Consider the following 26691-nt stretch of genomic DNA (forward strand, 5'->3'; position numbering starts at 1 on the left):
GTTGTATGGGGGCCGTGCTCATTTTTTCTTGTCAGCAGAAGGTAATTTGCTGTATTGTGATTCAGTCCTAAAACTTGGTGACGAGGTGTCTGATAAGTCACTACCTCCCTTCGGTACACCCCCACCATCCCTCACCCCCAGCATCCCTGCCACAATACGGAAAATCCAAAGGTAGCACCCCAACCCCCATTCTATCCACACCCTGCTGCACCCCCACACCTCTGTCCCGTTCTTCCTACACCAAGTCCAACATAGTTGTATCAAGGCAGGCTGCTAAATTAGATAAGCAGGGCTGTGGTGCAGCGGCCCTGATTAATAAAAGATGCGGCATTCCCTGGGGATGGCCCCTCTCAGGGCCGAGCAGAATCTACCCTCAGACAATAGAGGTTGCTTGCACACAATGAACAGGAAATGGAGAGAATGAACCAATCATGGAAATATAACATTTGAAAAAGAACTATCCTGTGACCCTCTTGAGCATTATGTATGCATTGATGCAAATTAGGTCTTGAGAACCTTAACAATTACTTGTAAACCTGCAGCTGACTCTAAAGATATATATGAAGGTGCATTATGTTCATGCCCGCAGAGATGGATTAAATAAGTTAGACAAGTTTGGGCGGTGCGCAGGACCTTTCCAAATAAACTTGGTGAGTCTGTAGTTTAACTGACAACATGTAGCTTTAAACCAGTCTCTTTGAAATAATAAGGCTCCCTAAATTATGTGGTACAGACAGGAGTGATATTTCAGTAGAAGGAACATGACAGCAGATGGAAGGTGAAAGGCATAGTTATCCTGAGAGCAGAAATCGCCAATTTACAACAAAAAAAATTTAGAAAAAAGTCAGCTTACATTTATAATTTAAGCTAAAAATGTTCATACCTCTGACAAATTTAGATGTAAAATTATTTTCAGTCAGCCAAGAACTCTGTCAATGGAAATGTGACAGGCGGGTTTCATGGAAATGACAGTCATTTCCAGTAAAACAATGCAAAAGCTAGTTTTGAAAAATAGCTGTTTTATTTACATTTGATTAAAAAATGACACTTCAAAAAATATTCACAATTTTCTCAATAATCAGTTTGGCACATATTTGGCACCACAGCAATTTTACTATTCTTATAATTGTTAACCAGCTTTTAGCATATCTTCAGTGGTACATCCACACTATACCTTAGTTTGTGAGTTCTCAGCATTTTAGATCAGAAAACCTTTTTGCCATTACCCTAAAACTCCCTACACGTCTTCTGTCAAATTTATTCTCAGAAGCCTGCTTCTGAGAATAAACATACTCTTTCTTACTACTATATGTATTGATACATCTCATTAACATATCAAAAATGACAGAAAAATACTTAATGGTCATAACAAATTCGTAATCAGAAAATCATTATTATTTAGGCTATTTTTATTTTTGGAAACTACATTTTTCCCCAAAACATTTACCGATAGACTATATAGAAGCTTGACTGGAAGGAATAATTTCATGAGATTATTTTATACATATTTCTCCCACAGCTTTACATCTTTCTTTAGGATAATAGTCCATGGTAAATTCCCATATGTAAAGCACAGTGTTTAAGAATCCTGAAACACTCTGTAAATCTGTACAATCATTGTAAAGAAAAGGTATTTTGGGCATTGTTTCTAGCATTTCAATTCATAAACTATATTTTTACAATAATAGAATTTAAAGGGGATGTTATTTCATTTAACTGACTATATGAACGAATGCATACTTTATAAATCATAGATCCACAAGGCTCCATAAAAACCAAATGGAGTATTTCACTTGGCTGGTACACATTCCATTGGCCCCTCAAAGCATCAACATAAACAAGGTTAAAAAGTTTTTTCTACCACTGGAGATTATAAAGGCCCAATACGCAACTATTTTTTTATGCTCACAAGTCTCACGTTATGTAATTTCAGCTTTTCAGAGTTCTATTCATGTTTGTCACCCAATGGCTTTGTTACTCAGAGGACATTATCTCTCTCATTGCTCATTTTTAGAAGTGAGCCAGCAGTGAACCAGTTGTCTATGGAAACCAGTGAAATCAAGGTTGTATAACTACCCGAGTTTACTTTCTAAAATGAGCTTAAATTGAGCATTTAAGCTGTTTTTTTTAATTGCTCATCGTGATGCAAAATTGTTCTCCGAAACCTTCCTGGCTGACGGGTTTACCAGCCAAATAAGGAGCTACTTACATGCTAAACATTCACCATTAAACCATCACAACAAAGCCTTGTTGGTGCACATCTGCCTCATCCAATCAGACTGCATGCTACATTCTACCTCAAACGCTGGTGTGTGATTACTGCATGGATCATGAGCACTTAAGCATTTATCTTTAAATAACCTCCACTACTGTCCCCCCTATTGGTAGTGAACAATAGTGAGATGTGTCTAATTTTCAGCAAGATAATGGTAGTCATATTGAGATGAAAAAGGTCAGGGGTTGACTTGTAAGGTTCTGATTGGCTCAGAGCATCCCTTTGCCCCCCGGAGATAAAATGGAAAGTGATATTTCATTTTTAACCCCGCCTTTGCTTAGCAGTTGTAGATGATGAGGAGACCCACTGCTGCAATGATTGGAGTGTAGCCACCAGTCAAATGCTAAGCACAAAAAATTATGCTTGGGATTCCTTGCATGGGTGGGTTTTTGTGTGTGAGGAGGCGTGTGCGGGGGTGTGTGTGTTTCCAGATCAGACATATGGTGTATATATTTTCTCATTCTGTTTTTAATATTTAAGGATTCAAATTTTCTTTATACCCCTCCAACCAGAAAAGATTGATGGGTTTTGTTTATACATATGTAGAGGATGCTGAAATGAAGTTGAACCTATCTTTGACCTTTATCTTCTCACATGTTCTCACTGTGCTACAGCTGTAACACTATGCATTGCTCTTGCTTTTAAAAAATTATTCTTTGATCATTAGAATGAGCATGGCTTTAGGTATTTTTCTTCACTTCTCTGGAAGTTCATAATAAAGGTAATTCTGATTTAGTACCTTATTAATAACACAGCATAAACATTTAGTTTCATATTACTCTCAGTACAGTTTTATGTCCTGCTGTCAGCTTGCATCTTTCTGGCCTGGTTTCTGCTCTATGTTGATGATGTTTTTTTTTGCTTTAATATCCACCCTGAGGGCTAGATGCATCACATTATGCAGTGACCCGAGCTGTATTTTGCACTGAACAGTTCAGCCAGTGGGAGTGGCCTGAGCTTGTTGAGGAAGCTGCCCTTTAAGGTCATTACAACGGTCATGTGATAGGCCAGTGGAGCCCCCTGAGCCAAATGACAAACCGAGCTGCCAGACCAAGGTGTGTGTCTGGGGTGTTTTTCCACAAAGCATTCTATAAAAGTGTAACTGGGCTGTATTTGCCCTTTTCTCCTGCTATGTGTTCAGCCAACAGGCCCCTGAAGATCTCTTAAAAAGTGCTGATCCACAGAGCTGGGTTGGTGCTCTTGTAATCCTTCCAGCTCAGCCCCACCTCCCCTCATGTTCCCACCGTTTCCACCTCCTCCTCTTCCCTCACATTCCCCCACTCTTCCCCAGATGACGCCTGGTGTTGGTGTGAGGGACAAGGTGATGCTCTAATGTCGTCAAGCACTAATGTGAGCTAATTAGCCCACATTAGAGCATGACTAAATAAGGCGTAAGTGTTGCTAATTGGTAGGCAATGAAAACAGTAACTGTTGTTCCTGCCTAGAGGCTCTGGGGTACTGAGCGGCTGGGACACAAGGGACCTGGGGACCCTGGCACTAGGCCAGCAAAAGGCACCAGCAACATCAGTCAACTCCCTTCATGCTTGAGTCACACACCACTTGGCACTGCTGCTCTCATGCTCCCTCTACCCCACACCCACCACCCAGCCCAACAGTTACTCTCCCTGCAGCCGTCACCAGCAAACAGTAAGCTCTACATGACAAGCACAGACAAACTCAGTCTGTCTGTGGAGCCATCATACATCACAGCATTAATAAACATGAATTAGTAATGGCACAATTAGATGGGGCTGTTCTGACATTTACTGGTACAATAATGGTGTGCTCCTTTCGACAGCCGCCTTTGGCCTTTAGTGGAGCACCAGCAGACCTTAGACATTTAGATATGATGGGTGGAATGGGGAGAACTGTCTTAGTCAGTTTATATCTTAATCACATTTTTGGTCCAAAGGGTGTGACTCCAGACTGTATTTTAGTATTCTCCAACAAATGGTACAATAACGATTAACAGTATTAGTCTGGCTGTTTTCCATGTATTAATACATGCATGTTGTATGTTTGTTTCCCCTTTAGGTTGCAGCCTGGTCAGTGTGTGAAGACAACATTTGAACAGCCTAGCCTACTCGAGCTGCTTTGGACCAAAGGTATGTTCGGTACAGACAGACCATCTCTGACACAGAGTGAAAAGAATAATCTCCCAGTTCTTTGAACATTCGCTATCAGATAATAGGTGAACCACTGTCATGACAATGAGACATTACTGTGTTGTTTTTACTACGTGGAATCATGCAGTATTTTTTCCTCTGAACCTAAAAATAAGAAGAAAAGATAATTTGTTCCTATTATAAGAAAATTTTCTTTGAAATCTTAATGTTAAGTTGGGTTAAGCACAGCTTTTCTGCATGTGTGTTTTTTAAATGTGCTTTGCAAGTCAATTTGACTTATCAGTTTGAAACTGATCAAAGTAATGCATCAACACAATAAAGTTTATGATTAGAGGAGATAAACAGCTTAACCATGCGCCAAGTGTCTAGTGGCTTTCTCCTTTTCCCTCTCAAACCAGCAGCTTTTCATCCTTGCTGTCATTCTTCTTCTGGGTTTTACTGCTTTCCCAGGGGACTCATGTGCTTTTGTTAGCTTTTCTGTGTACACACATGGCCTAATTAGTTGATTAGTTCAGCTCGACTGGCTTGTTAATTGAATAGTAATTTATGTTTGATGTGTCTAATGAATACCCTAATTTGATGTTTGGCACTCATCCAAAGGGTTGTTTTTGACAGAAGGAATTAATCAAAAGAATGAATGGAAAGATGAAAATGACTTAGTGTGCAAATTTTGCCTTGATGGCACATGAATTAAGTCCTTGAGTGAGGTGATAATGCTCATGAGTTTATCTTTGTGTAATTAAGCTGTTGTAGACAATAGGATTACCAATGTGTCTAAAGGGCAAATCATGATCAGTGACACAATGTTTTGTTCTAGGGGTCAAAACTGTTGTTGAATACTTTTTATATAATAATTCATGCACTGGCCACAATGAGAGGCAATGTCAATCATGATAAATTAAGATGCAATGGGAAGATATTGATTATAGCGTTTTCTGTGCTTAAGAAGCTTCAACAGGGGGGTTGGAGTGGGGGGGTGGGACAATTAAGCATTTCAGACTTGCTTTACACACTGCAATTTTAATTAGTCAAACTATTTATTGACATTTTTAAAAAAATCAAGAATACTTTAACCCAATTTTTAGAGTAGTATTTCTAGGGATTTTGAGCAATCGTCTGGTGACCTTAACCAGTGAAAACATTAATTGCAGGTGGTTCATATAATCGTATACCTGCTAAGACGTTTGGTAGTCTTGGCAATATAATGAAAATTTAAAAGATGACCTTATGTTTGTTCACTTTAACAAAGCTCTTAAAACAAGAATGACACATTATTGTTTTACTACATTGTGAAAAAATAAAACATACCCATTTAGTTTAACTTTTTCTTTGATAGGTAGACAGTTGAGATTTTGCATTGCATCAATATTACTGTTATTATATTATGCAGTGATATAATTCTCTAATTTTAATGTATACAGTACTGCAGGGAGTAAATATCACTTTTCTCAATAAAACACAATACTTTTCACAGAAAGGTACATCCTTTTTAATTGAATAGTAATTTATGTTTGATGTGAAACATAAACAAGTGAAACCTTTCCTTTCACTTGTTCTAAAAGTGTTGCTATAGTATCTAAAAGTTTTGTGCAATTTATCATGTAACCATAATAAATATTTTTTAGTTATACCCTTTCATCATTCATAATTTGTGCATTGATCAAACAAAGCTAAGGTGTTAATTACTTCAGATTCAGCTTCTACATCTTCTACTTACTGATTCTTGTGCCTCATTTTCTATGTACCTGACTTAAACTTCAGCTCAGGATCTGAATGTAAATAAACTATGGCATCCTACCTCTCACTGGGAAACAATACTTTTGCATTATTATTCATTTACATTTAGTTTTTAATGAAATTTGTTTTGATTGTCTGGGAGATGTTTGACACTCAGAACATTGCATGTGTTGCAAAACAATGAAGTTCTCCCTAATCTAGCTGTTGTCGACAAGGAATGATCTATTTAAGATCAATATGTAATTTCACCAATTCCTCCCATGCATTTATAAACATTGGATATTTTTATTTAACAGCCGTAATGAAATTTAAAAAAAACAATAAAATAAAAATGTCTCATTGCATGTGTGTTAAGTGTCTAACCGAGAAAGCGCAATGCCTTCCAAAATTATTAATGCTCTTACATTTTCACATTTTGTCTCATTATAACCACAGTCCTCAGTTTACTTTGTGATAACCCAAAACAAAGTAGTGCTGAAGTAGAAGGGAAGTGTTTTCATGAATAAAAATATTACTAAAAGTATAGAAAACAATCTATTCTCTTTACTTTGATGCAATTAATAAAAATTGGTTCCATATTCCTTCAGAAATCACCAAGTATACTCTTTTCAATTGAAAATGTTATGCTACATGTATTATTGAAACCCATCCACCAATGACAGAGAGCATTATTCAGAGAAGCATCCAAGAGACTCACAGAAACTTTGGAGAAGTTGCATACATCAACTGTTCAGAACAACAGCCAGGACTATTATTCTTTGTGCACTCTACAAGTCTGGTCTTTAAAAAGAGTGGCAGAAAGTAAGCAAATGTTAATGGAAGAAAGCCTCCCTTACTGATTGCCACAAGCCTTGAAATAGGCATTTCAAATTGCTTGGGGTGGGGTGAAGTGTTGTAAAACATTGTCATAGCAGCATAATGCTGTTGGTAATCTTTACTTCACAAGCTAATGAGATTTAAAGGGTTGATTGATAGAGCTAAGTAATCCTGGAAGGAAATCTTTCTAGTGGCTGCAAAAGACCTGAAACCTTTATGTATATTCACTTTATAGCAGAACAATAACCTAAATTTACTGCAAATATAGTTTCAAGTTATTTCTGGTGTGTTTGCAATCTCTTAGCAAATTACCGTAAATCTAATCTAAGTTGCATGTATAGCAACTTTTATGCTTAGCATCTCACTTGGATTATAGGATTTTGACTAGGGCATTGTTACACATAAATGAGCTTAATCATTACCAATCCTCTGGCTGTAGAGGGCTGTTTTACAATTACTGAAAAGCAGAACTGAATTTAAATACACTCTCAATTTTTTATTTGTGTAGTCTTTCTATCCTTTTCCTTTTGGCTCACAATAATACATCATTTGTATTGGTCTATTACATAAAATCCCTGTAAAATGCTTTGTTTGAAAGGTGACAAGATACACAAAAGGTCAGCTGATAAAATGCTTATCAAAATGTAAAAGTCACCATAAATCATTTATCCTCTGAGATGTGTCATGTGTGTTTTTTGTTAATTCATTAAGAACATTGTTTATAAATGTCTCTTGCCCTTAATAAGCCTTGATAAGCCTAAGTCCTTTTTTTTTTTAGCTTGGTCAAAGAGGCATGGGCCACCGGGCCTTTTCATTGAGTGCTTCCACAATAGTCTCCAGAGCACATGAGTTCATGTGCATCAAGGTCTTTCCCCACAGTTCGTTTGAAAAATTTATCTTCCTTCAGATCCTCATTTATGCACAACACATCTTATTTAAAAACCAATCAATGAAACTTGATTTCCCCAGAGCACGAGGGAATCACAGCAAAAGCTTTTGACTTGTCCTCCAGCGCAGGGCAGATTGTGGCCTTGAACTTGTGTTGAGTCATCCAGTGAGTCATCGCTTCAGTAAATCTCCTACTTGTGTTTTAAATGTAAGGCAATCATCCAATTTAGTGAATTCCCAGATGTAAAAAGTATTCCAAAAATCCATCCATCCACATGTTTACAAATCGACAGCAATCTTGTATGTTGAAGATGGTCTTCATACTGTCATGTTTGTCTTTTGGTATTAACGTTGCCTTTACATGCTTTTGCAGTTCTTCTTCCATAATGACGATGTGGAATTATTCCTTTCCTGAATGTTAAGGATGTTTCAGGATATGTAAGTTTTGATCATTTTGCAGCAATTAGATTTAGAGCAGCAGTGTGCTCTCAGACTCCCCCGTCTCTTCTTTAAGAGTTTCTTTCTAGGAATAACAGAAAAAAAGTCAAACTATCGTTAGACATAAGCCTCTATGAATTTGTTTACATTATCATCACTTATCATTTTATCATCCCACACAAATTTATAGAAAACAATCTCGTTTGACCTCATGCAGTCATGCACATGCAGCAGCATACCTGTTTGTGTTACATGCTATAACAGGCCTGAACTAGAGCACAAATTTTACAAAGTTATTCCCACTTTTTCTGTCATCATTCACTGTCTCGAAACTGTCATCAGTTGCCGTCGCTCCCTCCCCTTTGTTAATGAGAAAGCAATTACCATTTGTTTTCCTCAGTCCCAACGGCCTGGCAGCATTTTCCGAAATCTGCATCCTCACCTGCTTCCATCTCTGCGTCCGCCTCTCCCTCAGTCTCTTCCAACCTTCCACCTCTTTTCCTTTTCACTGTGGTTGCAGACTCGCTCTCCTTCGCCATCCTCTATGCAGCCTCTCTCTTTTGCTCCTCCCACCTCTGAGCTCTAGGCTGTTCTGGGTTTTAGACGGATCACTCTCACAATGCCTGATCAATACAGGTATTGATCTGCTGGCAAAATGTTTATAAAATCATTATGGGCAACAGCAGTTCAGTGGGGACGGAAGGTGGGGCAACGAGACAGCCAACATTCCATGTCATTCGCCTGCAAGAGAGCTTGCACACCTCTGATTGGCTGCCTGCCTTGTGCCATGCGAAGGATAGGACTGGCACATTTAGCCAGTCTTTTATATCTTTGCTTAGTGCACAACAACTCATCTTAGATTCAACAACACTTTCTAGACTGCAAACGTTTTGATCAGCAGGTTAATATGCGAGTCATTTCACTCTGCCTGCAAAGTAATTTCACCTGCTCCCACTCTTTGTACAGTAGATTAATTTAGGAAGCAGCAAGGGACTTTAATTTATTGATTCATGTCATTGTACCTCTGCTTTTCTCTGAGAAAAAAAAAATGTAAAAAACCCAAATTAAGAAAATACATTCTGCAGTACTCTGATTATCACCCATTCTTTCTGTCATGACCAACCCAGAAATTATACCTGCCTTGATCCCCCACTCCCTACAACCTCCTCCTGTGCTCTGTTGTACAGCAATAACAATCTGTCGCTTTGCTTGGGAAAGAATAACGGGGCAAGCGACTCGAACACCACAACACTTCAGCTCTGCGCAACTGCGTGGCACATTCATTGCTTTCGGGAGACTTTGTAATCCACAAACGTGCTTTTGCTCGTGTCTTGTTGATCGATGATCTATGAGATCTTCATTAAACAGAGGAGATTATTCCAGCATGAAGTGTGTAAATTTTTCCAGAAACACAACTCTTGTTGAAGCAGATGAACATCTGTGAGCCATAAGGCCAGGCAGCCAGTGTGACCCAGAGTCAACCTCACCACTCTGGGACGTCTGACTGCGTCTGCTCTCCTCCCTCTCTGGCACCAATCCAAGACCCAGATGCCCAGACGCTGGCTCAGACCACAAGGTCTGGTCCTGCCCGTCTTCTATTAATAGACAATGTTCACCAAATTATGAGAGATATTGCGTACTACACCAACTGCTTAAATGTTGCATGTTTTAGTTTGCATGTTTCTGCTTTGGCCAACTTGTAGGGAACCACATTATGTCCACACTTGCTTAGGCAGACACAAGCATTTGCGAGCACATCCAAAAAGTGTCACTCACACATGCTGCAAAGTGGTGATTACTCTAACGCGTTCAGAACTGGCCACAGACCATTCATTACCATAACATGTTGCAATGAAGTTTAATCCCTCATCATGTTGTCTGTGGTTGGAGAGCGGCATGTGGCTGTTATCCTCCTCTACTCCAGATGTCTCCCAGTCTGCGTCTCCTCAGTGCTGCACTAGACTGAACACATGAAATTCAGTATGGCACATTTAGATATTTCCTTCCATTTTTTCCATCCCAGCTTTTCTTTCCCCTCATAAAATCATTTTGACCCCATCCATCTTTGTTTCTTGCCTTCCTCCCTGATCCCATTTTCCACCTTCTGTTCCTTCTTCCACATACCCCCCCCCATCTTCACAAGAGTATGTTATTTATTTCATCTGAAAGCAGAGGCTCTTTGGTGCATGCTTCTCACAGAAATCAATTTCAGCTCAGACAGCATAACCAAACAAAGCACTACACTCATTTCAGCGCGGGCAGAGTTGTAACCCATCTCTCTTATTTTCTCCCTCCTGCTCCTTTATTGGAAGACATTTTGTTCTCACTCTGATGCCATTATGTCAATCACTGCAGACATGTCGTGATGTGTGGATGCAGCTGCTAAATGAGTCATGGCAAGCAATGATCATTAGAGACTGTAGAGTTCATATATGTGCTAATGTGTTTTTGCATACAATTGTCACCTTTTTCTCTGCATGAATATTTTAAAATTGTCATTTTTTTTATATTCATTGTCACTCACTTGTATGCGTGTGTGTGTGGGGGATGGGGATGAGACCCTTCATGACTGTTGAGACTTTAAAAAAGGCTTTTTTCAGAGTCTCCACTGCTTTACAAAATGACAACATATATTGTAGATCACAAACAGAATTCTTGCACCATTGGAAGAATGAGAGGCTGGAGCTCCCCACTCTCCACTGCCAGCAGCCCACTTTATACCACAGTCAAGACCACCAGTTAATGCAGCTGTTGGATCGTCCTCTTTCCTTGCTCTGCCTTTATTGATTTCAGTCAGACACAGAGACAGACAGAAAGAAAGGGCCTTTTCAGGAAGAAGTTAAATGGTCAAGTAGCGGGTGGAGGGTGGCTTTCACCACTTTATTGACGAGGTGGAAAAATGTCACTATTATGGAGGCCCTTGCAGCAGATAGCGAGCTGATTGGATGAGTGCCCCCAGGTCAGAGTGGAGCACATTCCCCCCTGCAACCAAACGAGAGCACATAAAAGGGCAGAGTAATCCGCTTGAATTGCAGGTGAGATTTCTCTCCACCAGTCCCCTCTTTATGCCACATTTTTCTGGATGCATGAGTGTTTGCGAATGTGGACCGAGTCCTGATCTCTGGTGAACTTCCTCCCACTGAACGGCTCTCAGAGCATTTTACGCATTCACATAAATATTGAAGCTGAACCACAAATTCATAGTAAGACCACCTGAAAATGGGTAGGAGATGAAGAAGCTGATGCAACTTGAACAGAAGTTTTTTTTTTTTTCCATTCCCTCAAATACATATTAATTAGGAATAACAGAATGGACCTATTTGTTTTACCAACATTGTGCACTGCCATTGACAATGCATCAATCTGGTATGTTCACATGTAACATGAACTTTTCTGTTGCTCTATACAGACAGGTTTAAACTAGACAAGCATTTGTCATCCTTTTTTATATTTTAATACTGTACCTCTTCTTGCTGTTAAAACTTTTACAAAGTTTATGTAGCAAGTCCACTTTGACTGTACTAATGTCACAGGTCAAGCACAAATATGTACGAGATGTGCAGGACATCATAAGCACACTAATAATGGTCCATCTATAAATGTCTAAAAAGTATTGACAAATAAATAAAGGTTTTGGAGTGATGTAGTCAAATTAAAAACTTAAATCTGTGTGAGAAGCTGGGACATCTGATTAAACCTGCTGATCATGGTTGAAAGTTTACCAATGTGACTGAATTAAAACAATTCTACCAAGAAGAGCAGGCCAAAATACCGCCACAGTGATGTAATGCCAGTTATCAGAAACTCCTTACATGAAATATTTTTTAGTCACACATCACCTACAAACCCTTATAGAACCAAATTGCCAGAAAAGCAGAGTCTCATTTTGCTAAAAGGTCAACAAGACAGACCTTTTCAATGTCCAACACCCAAAACACTGAAAACGTAGCGAGCTCACCAAAAGTGAAAGCATACTATTTTATAAACTACATTAAAAAATATGACTGATAATACGTTAGAAATCTAAATGCCAAAAGCTTTGCTTTGCTTGTTAAATTGGTGTTTCACCAACAATTTAACACAGTGATACATTTTTTTGTGTTACAAACTTTGAAGTGGTGAAGGCATTAAATGTAGTGAATCCATAGATGTTCATTATTTTTACAAAATTTGAAAGACAGTGGAGAGAAGTTAAAATAACAGGTTTAGTACAGTCCTCTTCAGAGGGATACACATTTCTAATACTCCAAATTTTATGTAACATGCCTAGAGTGGACGTATGAATGCTTGCTTTTCTCCTCTAGGTAAGTATCACCGTGGTCAATGTGCAATCACAAAATATTTGGCTGCATGAGATAGATGAAAAAAATGTCACAAGCCTTGCAGTAAAGTAGACAATTGAGGGGCTGGTTGATCTTCAATAAGCATCTAAGGGAAGAAGACAGATAGTTGTTCCTGCAGACAGTCACTTTTAAAACTCTAAATTAGGAATCTTACTCAAGAGCATCCAAATACACGATGTGTGGTTGATGTACCCAGTTCAGCCTTTTCCAAGTTTGAGCGAAGGAAACCTTTCCCTAAGTACAGGAAGACCCCAAGGGGAAGTCGACCCAAAGCAAACTGTATTATTTACCACCAAGCAGGTGTTTCGTTTTTCAGTTTCTGCACAAGGGAAAAAAGAGAGAGCTTGGATTAGAACAATAAAAGCAAACCATATTCTAGAAAAACTTGCAAAAAAGGAATTTAGTACACATTCATATTCAGTACACAAAAATGAAATCAGAGTGACTTGAGTCTGAGAGTCCTTAACAGAGATGCAGTTGTGAGTCCTGACAAATGGTTCAAGTACAAGCCACCATGCCTTCTGACGTCAATCAGTCTAATTAGCCCCGCATATCCTCTGTTTAGCCCCGCCTATAAGCACAAGACAGACCTCTGGAAAGGTCAGCATGCCACAGCAGAGACAGAGCTGTGCTTAAACAGAAGCAAAATGGTTTCTTTTCCAAATTGATTCGACTTCAAATCAGACAAGACTATGTTGTGTCGAGCCACTTAAAGGCTTAATGGAAAGGCAGCAGTCACTATTGAGGGGGCTTTTAAAACAAGACATTAACAAACAAAAACTGCTCTGGTGACATCTGGACCTGGGCCCAAAGAGCAGCTTGTCACATGTAAGATCTGCCCGTCTCTATCTTCATCTCCTTCTGGTCTATTTCCTTTCTCTTGTGTCTCTTTATCTGCTCTGCTGGAGGCGCATTCTGTACATCCACATGTGGACGCGAGGACTCAGATGAACAGAGAAAATTCATCATAACTCTGTAGGAAACTTTTTTTCCCCCCACGCATGGTAAAACTTGAAATATCACTTCTCTCATGTTGACACAAAACTGTATGAAATAAATATTTTCTCTTTGTTTCCACAAAGTAAATCAAGTACCATTAACTCTGGACCCCTGGGGCATTTTATCTGTTTTACACCCTCTTAAAAAAAAAAAAAAAAAAAAAAAAAGAAAACACAACAGGCATGTCACAGTCATGTATACATAGAGAGAAACATCTGAGTTTGCCAACACCCACACACAGGCATCTGCATAGTGCACATTCACTACCTCCCTTTTGCTGAATGCATAATATATGTAATGAAATAATGTTTCCAGTGGGGATGGTTTTGGCTGGGGGATGGAGATGTGTGGTGAATATCAATTTGTCTACCCCCAGACTCCCTGGTTCAATTGGCGTGATGGTAGGGGGTAAATGAATATGTGGAAGTGAGAGAAGCTTTATCCCTCTGCCCAGAGCAACAGTAGATGGAGGCGGGGTCCTTGAGAGTCTCAGTCCAAACTTGTAAACTTAAGGTTTTTACCGTTAATTTGTCGAGCATACTATCAGTTTTATTTTTTTGCTACTTACTATTTAGCTATTAGTTACTATTTAGCTTACTATTTAGTAGCACTATTTGCTACTTACTAAATTATGATATCCACTATAATATGTTACAAAAATAGCCTGATATCTCATTATATTGTATGAATGCAGGCGAGATCATTGACTGGCAACATCAACTAGTTTCATTCACTTTACAAATCCCAAATGGCAATGTTTTTTACTCAAATACCCCTACATAACATCTAAAATCGGCCTCCAAAAATTGCCTGATCTGTAGATGGAGTCCGACTCTGTGTAATTTAATCTCAGTCTGCTCTGTGAAGAACGAAGAGGAATGCTTATAGAGGAGGTTAGCGAACTAGCATCAACATAAAGACAAAGAAACACAATAAAGAGGGATGAAGTTTAAACTTTCTATTGAAGCAGAAGTGCAAGTCAAAATTTCTTAGTTTTCTCTTAACGCTGGTAATCTTTAAGGTGTGTTTGTAATGTCAGCAAAAGGTCAGTGTCCCACACCCAGAGGGGAAACTGGTTCAAAAGTAAAAAGACCTTTGTAAGGAGTGAAAAAGATTTTGTACTGAATTCAAAATGTAATTGGGATCCTATATAACAATGCCAATAAATAAAAAATATAAACTATTTGAAAGTCTCTGAGGTTTGTTAGAGAATGCTGGTGAAAAAACTCGACGTGTCAAACTTTCCAAATGATTCAAATCGCACCGCGTTAGACGCTCAAAACACACCACAACGGGCCCTCCACGTGCCTCCAAATAGACTTCTTTCTACCTATCAAATTGCACTATTATTTGTTGGTTAATAACATAACATCATATTAAAAAACTGATGTGTAATATTGAAAATGTGAAACAGACTGTACATTCCTAAATTAAATCCTATATACAAAAACAGTAACCAATTTTGGTCAACAAATTCCATGAAATCTCAATGAAAATCTGCAAGGAGGTAAATTACTTCCACCCCCCCATCCCTCACCTTGACTGACTCCAGTGTGCTCATCTGTTACATCTCGCCTGACTGAAGATGCTGCGTCTCTCCGTCAGCCGGGGCTTTGATGTTTTAAACATTACCATTAATAATGTTTTGAGCATCAGAATTAATTGCTCTGCAACTCTGTCCTGTTCTCTTCATCCTAAGTGGAGGCATGCATAAATCAACCCTAACTACCTTTGTCTTGAAATTTTGAGGTCAGGAGTTTGGGATGAAACCAAACTTTTACGTATCTGTGAAGTTCTGCTAGTGTGTCTGTTGAGAGCTTGTGAGAATGAAGCAGTGACGCTTTGGATTTGCTGGTTGAGTTAATTACATGTTGACGTATGTGCCACTTGCGCTTTTTGAAAATTAGGCTGGTGGTTGCGTGATATGAGTTTGGAACAGTTTTGTTAGAAGTTTGGTGTAATTTCTATGTTCCCCTAGTCTTTGTCCCAAATCTGATGAAACAGGGCTTCTAAATACAGAATGCATGAAGTTTTGGCATAATTACTATACTGCTATATCTGTCAGTTTATTATTTTTTTTTAACAAAAGCAGAAATACTGGGCCTGTCAAATCTTTAGTTTTGGGATGTCCCTCACAGCAAGATGTGGTAACTTTTGAATTAGTTTGAATCAGTCGTCAGAGAGGTATTTTTGTGACTTCCAGATGTTCCGTTATCTATAATTCCCAGCTGTGTTCGAAGAGCTTAAATGAGCTGGAAAGTTCCTGTCCAAGTTCTGTTACACTCATCAGGCTTTGAGAAATGTAATTACTGCCTTTTTGAGTTCATGTCGCTTAGCAACTCCCTCCTAAATAAACACACACATAAAAAACCTCTTCCATTTTCATTTAGCCACACCTCTTATACACCAAACACCTCCTCTGGAGTGGCTTTGGCAGTGTCCAGGCTGCAGGGGCCCTGTAATCTGAAGACAGAGTGAGGAATGTGTGAAGCATCCAAGGAAACATGAACTGCTATTTTCCCACAAGTATGAAAAAATAGAGGTTACGGCTGTGGAATCTTTCTGACGCAATCAGTTAGTGGGATGTCCTTGGTACGTTTGGGATTTGGACAAGGGCTTTGGCCAGGACGCTGTTAAAGTCTTAGGACTTAAAGATCTAAACTGGGAAAGTGAGAGAGCTGCTGACGGAGGTAAAAATCAAATGAGGAAAACCGGATGAAAACGTTCATGAACTGATGGTTGGCCCCAACTCCCCGATTGGAAACGCTCTATTGTTCCTGCTTATTTAATTTTTTTTTTTTTTTTAACAGGCATCTATTGGGCACCAAATGAATTGTTTGTTGGTCAAACAATCATTAAAAACACAGAGAACAGAGTGGCTTTTGCAGAGCTGTGTGTGGGAACAAAGAGCTGAAGAGACCCCAAGAGTTCTTCCTACAGACCCAAATGATTATAATTTTCATGTTGGCTCTGCCATTCTTCATGCATTAGACAGAAGATGAAATTCTCAAACACAGAAACGGAGTAAACTTCAATGAGTCCGTTACTTTCCTGATCTAATTATGCCTGCACCCATAATCACTGTTATATTCATCACAGTGGTGCGTATTTATAGGGTCTGTTTTCATCATACTCTAATCTCACTCTGAAATTCCCAAGCAGGAAGTCAAAGCATGGCGTGGAGGATGTGGATGGGAATGTCATTATATATTTTGATGTTTAGGATGCCATTAGTGTATGACTGCCTCCTTTATTTTTTCTAGATTTCTGTCTTCTGTTTATAATATGCATTCAGCTTGGTTTTAATTTTCACTTCATCTATGTCAATTTGCTAAATGCCAATGTAAGTCATACCTCAAACTACTGCTACTACTGTGGCATCATAGAAAAAAATCTAAAGAAATCAGACAAGATATTAGAAAGAGAATAAAGAACATTAAAAAAAAAATCTAACTGATCATTTTGTGCAGTTTTCAGATGCCTGGAAGGTATCATGTTTATCCGTTGAAACATTTGGGCGCAAGTAAAAAAAAAAATCCTGGGAGATCATCCTGTTTTTTTTGTCCCAGAGATTAACATGATTGAACTGAGATGCATCTATCAACACAAGAGCTACATACATTGTGAATATCTTTGCTGAGGGGGTTAAGAAACTGTTTTTGTACACTGTCAACGAAGTCATGTACTAATGACTTCGTTATAGTAAATAACGAAGTCCCCTACTTTGCAGAGGGGGAAAGGCCCCTCTGCAAAGTAGAAGCTATTGCACCTAAAGCAACATAAAAACAGCAACAGTATACAAATGCCTCGTTTCCACTGAGCAGTACAGGATGGGACGTTTTCATTTGCTATTTCATGGATATATCCAGAAAGTGCTTTCTATGGATAAATGAGCCAAAATTCCAGCAAACCGTTGCAAGAAGCTTGTGGGAAAATAATTGGTTCACCAAAGTCATATAAGGTCATAAAGGGAAATTCTTAGGTAAATTTATGAAACAAATACATATTGATCTCAGTATTTCTTTAAGCTTTAATAGTTATTTATTGTAATTGTACTTAAAAAATTGAAATAAATTAGTCTAAATTCATATCATAGTGAAAAAATAAAATGTTTGTCTTTTTATACTATGCATATTTGAATTGAACTGTATGTCTTCATCCCTTTAATATTGCAACCTCAACAAAAAACTACGTCTTCCTGTCTTTCCTTTCTCTAAATGCCTTCTTCCCATTTCATTCTTGCTCCAAAAGAACCCGCTGCCTCCTCTTCTGTGCCCCCACAATGTTGCTCCCAGTATTTGGATATATATTTAACACCCACATGTGAGGCCTGGTAGAAGTGCCTTGGGAATGGAAAGAAAAACAAGCATGCCCTCTGTCCTGGCCCTTTAGAGCTGGCCTGCTATAAATACCTCCGGGTGGCGCGCCGGTTCCAGCACCAGTGGCATGGGAACCTCTCCCCCCTCCTCTGGTCCATTGCTTGGCCACTCATGTCTTGTCTGGGAAGCTTGGAAGGCTTTAGCCAAACAGCCTAGCCTAAAGGGTGGGTGGGTGAGAAGGTGTGTGCAAAATGTGCAGTGCAGGAAAAAAAAGTAAAAAAAAAAATCAACAGAAAACGCAGGCCTTTGTAGCAGTGATGGTCTTCCTGGTTGTTTTGTCTGCTCCGTATAGGAGCATCCCCGTGTCTTTCTGCTTTCTCCCGTCCTGTCATCTCTCTTTTCAAAAGACTTCATGTATACTGCATTTATTCTGTTTTGCCTTATGAAGATTGTATGAATATGTGCTTTTCAAAGCATTAAAAAAAAGGGATCCCCCCCCCTTTCAATGCTGCGGTGAAGCGTTTGTTATGTTACTCCCCCAAAAATTGATTTAGACTTTTCAAAGGTTTGTTCTTCTCAACGCTGTCTCCCCGTGTCGATGCACGACAGGCTCAACTCATATTCTCAGAGTTTGAGGTAATAGTTTTAAACTGACAGACTAAACAGACTCCCCGGCTTTTCCACCTCTATGGAATGAATAGTTCTATGTGCACGAGCATACACACAAAGGCTGTGTGAATGATTTCATCTCTTGATCAGTTTTTTTTTTCTCTTTTTCATTTTGGGACTTCAAGAGATTTTGGAAGCTGAAAGTTTATATCCTATTGGTCCTTCTCTTTTAACCCAAAATCTTCTAATTGTTGTTCTGTATATCATATTCAAGACACATGATGTCCATGCCCTGTACTTTTTAAAATTATAGATATGCTCTTTACTTTTGCACACAAAGTGCACTTTTTATCTGGTTATTTACCAAACTAAATCCACACATTGAATATCTCAGCTATCCCTCCCCAAACGCCTTCCGCCATCCTAGCTCTGTCCCTTTTTCTCTCTCCTTTGCCTAATGCTCCACATTTCTCTCCCTCTCTCTCTCTCTCTCCTACAAGTCTTACTTGTTATTTTTTTGTACAAGGTCCTTTAATTAAGTTTGACATAAGCACAGGGATTAAATATGCGGTTGAGCCGGGAGAGAAAGGCGCTCTGTTACAATTTCAAGGCCAGCTGTAAAATGGAACCAGATTGCAACACTTGGAGCTGGAAAGTTTGTAGAAGGAGGTTTCGAGCACAGCCAAGAGACTACTGAGTGTCCAGCCAAAAACATTAATATTAAAGCTCCTTAGGCAGAGAACTAACACTAAGTCCGATCCAATGATTATTTCTTTTCTTGCTAAAATACTACCATTGCCTCGAGCAATGTGTTAAAAGTTGTCTGTCCAGCCAGATGAGTGATAAACCTACATGGCAAAACTCTGCTGCCAAAAGCTTTCTAGAAAGCATAGTTAGCTGCACATTTATGGTCCATGGGTTTAATGTATTATTTCCTCTGGGAAACAACAGCTAATTTGTCTGCTAGTTTGTACATAGTTATCACTTGTAAACAAAATCGTTTGAATGAAACCAGATGTCTTCTTTTAAAGTCACAGCTTTTGTTATTAAGCAAGCAAGTTAATTAATTTCACAAATGAGGACAAAACCTTCAGCCTTTAACTTCTATGCATGGGCCTGTATGAGATCCTCAATGATGAGAACTTTTTTGTCAAAATAACACATTCTCATAGTATTTACACAAAAAACCTATAAAAATAATTTAATTGCACAAAACCAAGTCACGCTCTGAGGTGTTTTAAGTTTGTGCTCCAACTGTGTTCTTTGAACACAAAAAAATGCTTTTCAAAAGATTACCATAAAAGTATAATTTACCAACTTATTTTTTTCAATTCCATTATTATTGCAATCCTCACTTTATATAGAGCATATTAATAAATATAATAAGACTAAATCAAAAAACATTTTGGAAAACTGTATTTGATTAATGACAACTCTAAGACATCTCTGACAGGGAATCCAAAAATTTTGCATTATTTAGGTGTGATTATGACCCATTCCTCCAAACTATTTTCAAATGTTGGAGGTTCCAGGGGTTCTTTCTTGGCACTTTATGAGATCTTCAGCTATGTACAATACTGCAACATATATGACAAAACCCTTTGATGACAAATACTGCAGTTGGAGGAGTTTCATTAGAGCTTGGCCCGGTGTGTGCCAATACAAACATCCAGATACCACATGGTCGCGCGTTAACAGTTCCACTTCAGTCCGGATGTGTTGGGCCCTTTATGCAGCCCACATCATGGTGTTCCCACCTGCAAACTTTACTTTTGCAGTAAAATAAAAGGATGATCTGCAGAACCGGTCCATTCCCAAACATGACGAGTGCAATGACACCTGTGTAGTTCAGCTTTGGCGTAATGTCATCAGTGTGTATTCTCCCAGTATTTTTCTGGCTCGTTCAAGTTGTCTGCAACTAGTTTTAAACAAGTGTCAAGCATTAATTATGTTTTTACTTCAGCAAGATCTTCTGCAGTGAGTTTGAATGAAGGTCATTACTGTTAAAGGAATTACTTATCATTTTCACAGGGAAAAGCTGTTCCTGCTGTTCCCAAGTCTTTCTTAAGCTGTCTGTGAAAGCTCCTTGGCTGTTAGATAGCTCTTTTGATTTTTATTTTCCACTCCTCTCCAAGAAATCTTGTGAAGGGCACCTGGCCATGACTGGTTTATGGTGAAATTATGTTCTTTCCAATTCTGAATTATGGATTCAGTGGCACACGCTAGAACATTCGGAAGTTAAGAAATGCTTTGGTAACCATTGCCATTAGTGTGATTTGCAACAGTAAGACATTTTTGTGAAGGACTCTGCTTTTACCAGCTGTACCACTCTGAGCAATACTTTGGAAATGAGAGACATTTTTACAGGCCATGATATTATTAAACCAGCAAACCTTGAATACGTTCTAAATATTGAAAGATTTACTAAACATTGACTCGTTGTCTTTTTGTACATTCTTTCCCTAATGTGCTCAATACTTATCCCATGTATCATTCCCCTTCTTTGAAATTAAGTTAAGTTATTGATTAGTTTTTAGTTGTTGTTTTTGTGTGTGTGAATTTCTTGGGTTGTTACTAAAATCCAATATGACGCCCATGTCAATAGAAATATTAGAAGCAAATTTCCAGAAACTTTGACATGTTCAATAACTATTTTACTTGCTTTATACCATAAAATGTATTTTTATATCTGGAGGAATAAACAAAGTCATTAAGAACAGAACAAAAATGGTAGTAATTTCTTTGTTTAATTTAAAGAGTAAAAGTAGAAATGAAAATTGTTAACCTGGTCTAGTTGAACTTTCATAAGCCTAGCCGGGCTTATTCTGGGATAAAATTAAAATCACAAAATACCAAAATAAAACAAAACAAAAAAAGCATGTCAATGAAGCTAGAGAGTGAAGACAGAAAATCAACAATGGATCCTAAATTAAAATATACATGGGTTATTACTTATTATTTTATAATATCTATAGCATTAATTTATTATTTTGTTTCTGAAGCAAAATACTAAGCAAAGAATTAACACCTGGTGTATTCAGTGGTAGTCTTCATGTTTTTACTGAACTGATTATTTATGTTTTTATCATCCTGCTTTTTATAGTGACAAGATCACAGCGAGCCAAAAGATATCGATTTGGCTTCTAATCCACGTAAGCATAGATTTTTATTTATTTTTTTAATTAAAATGTTTCAAAAACATTTCTTTGTTGTTCTTTTAAGTGAGGCATAAACAGATGCCTTCTTTTAGTCAGCCGATCCACATAGGCAGCAACAAGTCATTGAGGGGCAGTGCTGTGCATTGTTTCTTATTAAAAACAAAACCCACACACACCTCACTATATGATGGAACATTTTCTCAGTTTTCAAAACATAAATATTTTTCAACTCTTAATATGCTGTAACACCAGTCTTTTAACCATGTGAAAAAAAAGTGATCACAACTCTAAACCATACTGCATCAGGAAAAACGCATTCCACATGCTATCACTCAATCACTGACACCAAATATAGAAATATAGGGTAAGATCAGCCCCAAGTGCACCGAGCGTGTCAATAGGATTTTCTTCTGTTTTGAACTCTGAGAGGTCTCACATGGAACTTTGCATTCTTAAATAACTCTAGCAAAATGCTTTAATCTTAATGAGTCTGAACAGCAAATCTCTCATCTGCAGCAAAAAGGATTAGGAATTCCAAAAAAAAAAGGAGAGAGACCGACGTTCCACTTTGATGAATTGTGTTTTGAAAATCCCTGGGCATAAAGTTCCCCCAGTGAACAAAGCATAAGACGAGAACGGATGCTTTTTTAAACAACACAACTTATCTGTGAAAAACAGAACATGCATTTAAGTGAAAACACAAAAGCGGAGCTGATTCCCCTCCTCTGCCAGTGATAAAAGTGACTAACTCCTTTTCTCCAATCTGCTTTGCTACTTTTGGAATCAAACCTGGAGTAGCTTTGCACAAATTATTGTGCATTGTGTTTTCGGTGCCTCATCAGTGTTTATTTATTCTGCCTGACGCATTCTGCCATTGTTAAGAGTAAATAAATGACTTCATAATTTTTTTTGCCTCCTGGTAAAAGCTTAAAATGGATGATGCTGTGATGAAAAAGGAAGCTGATGAGCCCAGGCAGTTTAAGTGCCAAAAAAATGGGGCTTCTGAAACCACAAAAAAAGCATCTGCTGCTTCCTCTGTGCTCTGCTGTGGGTTTCCATGTTATTTGAGGAAGATGAGCTTTTCCAGTTTAGTTATAAATTTTGGCTATTTAAACATGCCATTATGCGGAGGTGTTTATTTGTATTTGATTTATGCATTATTGATAATATGTTAATGTAATCCAAATCAAAGCAGTTTGGTGTTTACTTGATTAATTATTACGCTGTGGTGTAATTTCCCCAAACAGGCTCTCTGAGTGGTTGGGGTTAGAGCAGTAAGCCTCTGGCTTGTTCAGAATGCTCCAACTACAAAGAGCCTTGCTGCCCTGGGACCTGGTCTGGGTTCCCCCCTTCCAACCCAACACCCACCCCTTTAAATGCCCCCAGGCCTTCAGAAATACCCTAGCTAATGTCTGCTGCATTCATTTTACCTTTGCTTTCAAATCCACTCCTCCTTTTGTTCCCTGTAATAGACAAATCCATGTCTTGCCGATGCAGGTCAAGCATATAATCTATATAAATAAAAAACATTCTTAGCTGTAAAGGTTTTTGAAGTCAATAAGCATATCAGTAAATGGGTTAAATGGCTAGCTGCATGCAAGTATTCTATTATTTTGTGTTGTGAAGACATCATGTTGGCAGAGTAGTTGTGAGTATTACCATCCCACTTGCCCTGCATTGATCTCCCACTTGCATGGATAGCCACTCCACCACATTGAGCCCAAACACCTGGTCACCAGAATGTTGTGAATGACAGATAACATCTGCGAAGTCTTCTGCTATCACAGGAAACATTGTTCCTATCTCCTCTTCCTTGCCCCCTTCCTCCCCATGTCCTGCTCATAAGCACATCCTTCTTATCGATTTCTCATTAACCCCTTCTAGACTGTGAGTATCTCCCCATCCAGACACGCAGACATCAGGAGATTGATTAGCAACATAATGACATCACTATGGCTGCCTGTTCTCATCAGTTTGACCAGGTCTGCGGAGAGATCCTGTCCCTGTTCTGCACTCCTCCTTTATATTTCCAGACTTCCGTCCTTTTTTTTGTTTGTTTGTTTTCCTTGATACTCAGAAACACTTTCTTTACTTCCCCATACAGTTTCCTCCTCATCCTCTGCATTTTCTTCCTTTTAGTTTGCCAATATATTTTTTAAAAGACACTGAACCTCAAAGCCAGCGGTGACTTTTGATATGGGTGATGAAGCTCAACGATCTGAGTGGCGTGGCCAGTAGAGGAACTACATTCCTGCTATGGAGAGAAAAAGTTAGGTGTCAATGGGTTTTCTATTGCTTTTTTAATTCTCCTGCTAATTTTGAGTTGGCCTTCTCCTACACCATGTGTAAATCACTGAGAGAACTGTAAAATAAATAAATAAAATGGCTGGTAACTCTGAACTTGCTATTTGAGTTGCCATTGATGCCTAATTAATGGGCTATTTAAGTGCAGAGAAGTTCTTGAAAACTGAAAAGATTCTTATTTTTCTTGACCAAAATAAGGGACTCACTCCGCTGGACCACAATTCATACAAGAGCCACTGTTGAGCATGTATCTTCCTGTTTAGTTTCACAATGGCAGAAGAGACGCGTGTGTACGTTAGGAGGCATTCTACGTGTATGGCTGCCACTTACGTGCTAATTAGTGCGTTCGTCAGCAGTTAGCTTGTGTAATATTTGTGTTTTGGTGCAAGAGAATAGTTTTGAAATTACAGTGAGGACGCGTACAAAATTCAAAATAAACTCATCTCTATTGGGGGATGGGTGTTTTTAGATTTCTCTTTTCTGCCTGACAGTCTGCTAAAGACATGCCCGCTTGCAGAATGCTGTGTCTGTTTTAGTATGTATTCCCTGTCTTTCTTTTCCAACAGCTCTGGTGGCAGAATATAGTGTGCGTTTGTTCGGTTATGTTGTTCCAAGCCACAATGGAAGTAAGTTAGAAAAAGCAGTTGATTTAAGCATGGCATGCCTCCATCAGTCCCAGTCTCTGATGTACAAAGAGCCCAGAGGAAGGAGCTTCACAGCTGTTTGTAAACTATGAGAACAGGAAAGGTCAACAAAGTAATGCAGCGCGCTTTTTTTGTAACACATTTTCATCTCTCTCTTTTCCATAGTGAGACAGCAGGGCTGCACCCTGCCTCAGTAGTACTGGTGCATTTAAATTACTGTTCTTGCCTGGAGAATAATGGTGAAAGCATAACCCTATTGTATTCTTTGATAAACTCTGGAAAATGCATGGTATAAGCTGGGAGAGAGGCACGGTTTAAGGGCACAATTGCCTTGCAAATCTACCATGGCAAAGTTTTTTTTTTTTCTGAAGGGAGAGCGGGAGGAAAAGAGGAAGGGAGTGATGACGGGAAAGAATGGTGGAAAAGGGAGATAGCGGATCTTGCATGTGGGTACAGTCGAAGGGGGGACTGAAGGGGAGTCTCAGTTTCAGGGACATGTGTTATCTCTGGGTGCAGAGGCCTTTGTTTGTGGGGCACAGAGGTGTAGATTTCTTCTCCATGTCACTGCCTTTATTTGGGGCTCAGCACTCAGGGGACAATAGAGGACTAATCCACTTGTGAATCAGGATTAATATTCAAACCACAAATATTAATTCACAGTGCAAATAAAGGAAATGCAGAATCTGTCAAAAACTCTCAAACAAATAAAGAACAAAACAGCCAGCGATGTTTGACCAAAAAATACCCTTTCAACGTCTTTTCATACGTGTGCATTATTTTGACCGGGGGCCTGCCGTCTTGCCTCAGCATTCTGTTTGATTTCAGTATTAATCTTTATAATGAGTTTCTATAGAAGAGTGAGAGCTGGAGGAAGCTGAAGAGCCGCATGTTGTTTTTGGCTATTCTCCTCACTAAGCTCTGGATTTAAGATCTGGATTTGAATATTTATGATTGAAAATAATGGGGGTTATAAAAATAAGTCCCTGCAGAGCCAGGCTGTAAGTTATAGGGGGTAGACGCAATGCCTCCCACATGAAAGGAGCCTGAAGAAGTTGGCCACTATAGTCTGATGCCAGTGAAAGCCTATGGTTCTTCATTCTGGCCCAGTTGAGAGTTTGATCCTGCTGACGATTTATGATCCCAATAGTGTCATTCACTCTCAGCGCTCGCAACAGTGCAGAATTTATTAGAATTAAGTTATTTAGTGCAGTTTACTTTAACACAAGACAAGCGAAAACAAACCAGCCCTCTGGGTGAGATCATTTGACTTGCTTCAAACACAGTTGTACTTGTTTTGAGATTGAAACAAGTGATAGTGTTTGTAACTGACAGTTGAGTGACTTACAGGATTCAAGAAAATGTTTTAAACATGCTAGTCTGAATATAAAACAAATGACACTTTGCCTCCCAGTGCCAGTTTTTTTTTTTTTTTTTTTTTGCATCCTCAGATGCTGATATTCAACAGAAGTGTGAAAGTAATATCTGCTTTCTCTGTTTGTGTCTCACCAGGAGAGTAAAAGACAAAAATCCTGATGGGCACCTATTTATTAGTATGAGATAATTCATTTTACATATAGAAATAATAAAACACTAATGTTCTGACAATCCATCTCAGTCTGATATTTCTTTATTTTCTTTTAAATCACAAGCTTAGTGGTTTTGAAACATCTGGCAAAAATATAGAATCGGTTTATCTATTAAAAAATTTTCCCATTTAAATTTTGGCCTTCATGGTGGCACACTTGTTTGCACAGTTTTCTTGCAGTAAGAAGGTCCCAGGTTTGAATTTCTGCCTGTGATTAGTCCACAGGGCTTTGCATCTTTTCCCTGTGCAAGTGGTTCTCCTACTATTCGAAAACTTGCATATTGGGGCAATGGGTTTCTCTAAATTGCCCTTGGTGATGGACATGAGACCTGTCAGGGTGTTTTTTTGCCTCTTGCCCATTGACAACTGGAAACAGGCACTAGGCCTCTGCAACCAAGAAATGCTAAGTGGATTTAGACAATTGATGTCTAAACCCATTTATATTTAGGC

General features: G+C 38.7%; 1 protein-coding gene across 1 annotated transcript in view; it reads left to right on the forward strand.

Annotated features, from left to right (window-relative positions):
- Positions 1 to 26691, forward strand: part of zfhx3b (zinc finger homeobox 3b) — a 206059-nt gene that overhangs the window by 22763 nt on the left and 156605 nt on the right. The window contains exons 3-4 of the mRNA XM_044139043.1: positions 4310 to 4380; positions 21654 to 21702. The gene's annotated coding sequence lies outside the window, so the exon portion shown is untranslated. The remainder of the gene's footprint in view (positions 1 to 4309; positions 4381 to 21653; positions 21703 to 26691) is intronic.

The sequence above is a fragment of the Gambusia affinis genome, linkage group LG02 (assembly GCF_019740435.1).
Source record: "Gambusia affinis linkage group LG02, SWU_Gaff_1.0, whole genome shotgun sequence".
Classification (NCBI taxonomy): domain Eukaryota; kingdom Metazoa; phylum Chordata; class Actinopteri; order Cyprinodontiformes; family Poeciliidae; genus Gambusia; species Gambusia affinis.